At 40.0% G+C, this 4,316-nt stretch overlaps 1 pseudogene; it reads right to left on the bottom strand.

Moving 5' to 3' along the window:
* Positions 1-1,791: 1,791 nt before the first annotated feature.
* LOC119530253 lies at positions 1,792-2,149 on the bottom strand (annotated as a pseudogene).
* Between the last annotated feature and the right edge of the window lie 2,167 nt (positions 2,150-4,316).

The following is a 4,316-nucleotide window of genomic DNA, read 5'->3' as shown; positions in this document are numbered from 1 at the left end:
AAATAAAGCTCAAGAATATTTAAGGCATACAAAAATATATGGCATTCAAAAAATTAAATTAGTAACCAGAAAGCATTAAGCATACAAAAGAAGCAGGAAATATGATCTATAATAATGAGAAGCAACATTAAAACCGATACAGAAATTATACTGATGATAGCATTAGTGGACTAAAACATGAAAAAAACTATTATAACTGTTTTTCGTGAGTTCAAGAATATAGAGGATAGATTGAGAATGATAAGGAGAGATGAAAGATATTAAAAACCAAAATTCAACTTCTAGAGATGAAAACTACAATATCTGAGATGAAATATACACTGGATGGGATTATCAGCAGAGTAGCTATTGCAGAAGAAAAGATTAGTGAACTTGAAACACAGCAATGGAAACTATAAAATAGGAAATACAGTAAGAATAAAAACTGAAAAAAAAATATGAACTGGGCATCAGTGAGCTGTGCCACAATTTCAAATAGCCTAACATACATGTAGTTGTAAATCTGGAGGAGAGGAGGGAAGAAGTGACAGAAAAAAAATAATAAAAATCAAGACAGTGTGATATTCTTGTAACAATAGACAAGTAGATCACGTGAACAGAATACAGAAATATATCTACATATGTATGGACAACTGATTTGGCATGTTTACATGAAAATATTATAAATGAACACTTCATGAGAAGTGTGGTGCCTAGGTTTAAATTCAGGTTTGTGATCACTGATGAATACTCTTATGTACAGGGACTATTGAGAAAAAAGAGACCGATTAAATATGTGAATAAAACTTCACACCAAATGGCATCATGACACATGACACAAAGAATTTATAGTATCACATTTTGGCAGAATTATATTTTCCTCTGGCACATTGAAGTACAGACATGGAGCAGAACAGGTCACAAAGTACCATCGTCAGAATTTAGCCCATTAAATTAACATTTTGTAGGATAAATTTAAGTGGGCCGATAATTTTCTTTATATTCAACTTTAAAATTTGCTTTTTTCATAGTTATATAATAGCAATAAAAGCATACGTTTACATTTAGTTTTTTTAATGAAAATAAGCATCATGACATCAGATAATAAATGCATATGAAGATGCAAACAGGTTTAATCATTTTTTGCCGGATGTTTTGATCAACTTACAAGGAAACACAGAACCTACATACAGTCTCAGTATGAAAAATTTTAGGGTTCATTTTAGGTAAACTACTTTGCTCTTTCTTCTGTCTACATAACTTGTGTACTTTTTAACTGATCTCAATTCGCTAGTAGTCATGCAAATCTTAAGCAAAAAAGAAGTTATATTAAGCAGAATCTACACTGGATGCAAAGTGAGACCAACTACTAAGTAAAGCATGTTGTCAGTATTTATTAAAAACCGAATCCTTAGTTTGTATTAATTTATGAAAAGAAACAAAGAACAATGGTAACATAATGTTTTCAAAAAGACAACATTAAACGGAGATACTGGTATCTTGGAGGCGAACTACAGCTTTCTGTAAGATAGGTAACGTTTCTGTGTGTGTGTGTGTGTGTGTGTGTGTGTGTGTGTGTGTGTGTGTGTTTAACGTATAAGGAAACAACAACAAGAAAAAAAAACTGGGTACTTCTATTTAAAACACAAATCCTGATCAACTGCAATTTTTTTTTCTTAAAGTCTGTAGGTTCAGAGCCCAGCGAACCATGGGAGGGAAAAGGGGAGGAAAAACAAAACAAAACTGTTAGCATCTGAAAGGGGAGATGAACTGTAACTTCTCATGTTGTAAAAAGATATAAAGCCTTCAAAGCTAACAAGGCAGCGAGGGTCTGGCATTCCCTTCCGTTTCAGCCAAGCATTCCCGCACCAGCCCATTAGCGTGAATGATGCCTCCTGTCAGTCTCTCCCTCGCACTCTCGCTCCGCTTAAGCGGGTCTGATGTCTCTCCCCAGCTCTTCGGATGTTGTCCAGCAGCTCAGCCTTTTTCCTGTGGGGCACCCGGCTGTTCCCAGTTCCCTGAGTGTAGCCAAGGGATTGCCGCCGGTAATCATGCAGCAGCAGGCGGTGGCCTGAGGGCGTCTCCATGCTGGTGGAAGGAGGCTGGACACATACTGTAGCGCTGAGGGAGGTGGCGGGCCTGTGCGCGTCAAGTTCGGTTTCTGAGACATCCCCGCCAACTGCGAGGTGTCGGGCATGCGGGGCCAGGCCGTCGGGTTTGGCAGCAAGGCGTCTAGGCACCCGCATCTCTGCGCGGGTCCATGCGGCGAACGGGCTCCTGTGAACTTTGCGTTGTGGATGACTTGGGTCGCACCGGGAAATATGGCCGTCCGTCACACTGCCACCCGCTGTAGTATGTCACTCATACATCGTGGGGTGGGAGGTGGGTAAGACTGGCACACGGGAGGCCGCTTATTTTGTGCTGAGCCAATGGGGGCTGATAGCACTGGGCCACATCTGATTTTATGTTTGCACATATCAAATAAACCATTTAAGAGAATAGAGCAAATATGAGAAGTCTTTTTTTCCTTGAGAGGGGCCCATATATTAGTTGACTGAGACATTTGCAAGTCTATTGCATTAGGTGGAAAATAAATTCTTAACAGATTCAGGGGCTCCAATTCATTTCTGGAAACTTCAGCTATCAACTTTGGACAAGACCCTTGTACACAAAATTTAAAACACTATCTAATCTGGCTCTTGGTGATTTTTCTTTTCCTCCTTGTTCCTTGTTAAAATGCGTCTGTTCGGTGTCTCACTTCCTTTAGATAGCTGTGCTATCTAACTTGTAACCTGCCAGAAGTTTTAACGCAACACTTGCAGGAATAGAGATTTGGGGGAGACAGACTTGTATTTCCATTACTAGAAGCATGCTTCTTAGCGTTTGGACTTTACCGGTACAGCATGAGTGCAAAGGAATACAGAATCAGCTTGGACTTATTGGTTGCAAGCATGAGAAAACAACCTTATATAAATTAAATGAAAAGGGGTTATATTAGAAGGCTATGAGATGATGGAAAGCTGAAAGCCTGGCTTTGGAATAAAAAGTGGATCAGCATCAGGGATCAAGGCACAGGAATAAGGACAATCACTTCAAAGCAATATATTTGAACTAAATGAGCTCCAACCATATTCTGGTTATTGTTACTTCATTAAAAAAAGAGGGGTGTGCAATACCCCTCCTGCTTTGAAAACTTACCATTTTATTTGCCTGTGGAATCTGTCAGGATTCCAGACAGGTCATCGAGGAAATCATTTGTTTCTGCCCCCTCTTGTCTTGCTGGAGGCCTAACTGGTAAGAATAAACAACAGAGGGAGGGGTGCTCTGAGGCTAGGGGCTGAAATCATCTGAAGGCATCTTCATTCACGTGGTGGACAGTTGATGCTAACTGTAGGCTGGGACCTCAGCTGGGTCTGGCAACTGGAGCACTGTCACAAAACCTCTGCATGTGGCTTGGGTTTCTTCACAGTATAGTGGCCTCAGGGTAGTCAGACCTTTGAAGTTTCCATTAAAAAAAAGAAAAATGCCCCAGTAGACAAGGCAGAAGTTCCATTGTTTTTTATGATCTAGCTTTGGAAGTCACTTTTCTGTCGTATTATAATTTTAGGGTCAGTCACAAAGCCATCCAGATTCAAAGGGAAAAGCCAAGGCTCTACTTCTTGAAAAGAGAATGCAACATCACATAGCATCATAGAAAAGCATGTAGATGGGAGATATTGTTGTGGCCAACTTTGGAAAAGGTCTGCCAGCACCACTTTCTAGTTATTCACAAGCACATATTAGATTCCAGTGGGCATCTGAATGAACATCTTTTAGATCCATATTTTAGTCCAGGGTCTCTCCTTCTTTGCCAGGGTGAAGATGCTTTGTGCACAGAAACCATTGGCAATGACTCTATGAACTTCATAAGATTTCTTAAAGCTTTGCATTTCCCTATTTTTGTTAGTGTGTTATCTTCTGGCTTCTTCCACAGAGGGATTTAAAGTAAAAGCCATAAAACCAAAAAGGCATGCATTTATCTTTGAGGGCACCAGGAAAATTTTGAGCTGAAGAGAGTGAAAGCTACTGACAAGACAAGTGTGGGAGGGAGAGAAGCCCCATGAGAAAGAGAGTGGGGTGTCAACAGTCAAAAAGAAAGGAGAAGCAGGCTGGGTCTATGGGGACCAAACAGGGAAACAATAAAAGTACAGGAAACTGACCTTCATCTTAGAATTATCCCTGGGGATTTCACAATCTGAAATCCCTAGATGGCTTAAAGCAACCCTGCCGTAACTATGGCAGCTAAATCACAACTAGAGCCAAGAAAATTTAAAAATGAAAATTATCAGGATATGAAC

This window comes from Choloepus didactylus, chromosome 3 (genome assembly GCF_015220235.1).
Source record: "Choloepus didactylus isolate mChoDid1 chromosome 3, mChoDid1.pri, whole genome shotgun sequence".
Lineage (NCBI taxonomy): Eukaryota > Metazoa > Chordata > Mammalia > Pilosa > Megalonychidae > Choloepus > Choloepus didactylus.
This window is presented reverse-complemented; position numbering and strand designations above follow the sequence as displayed.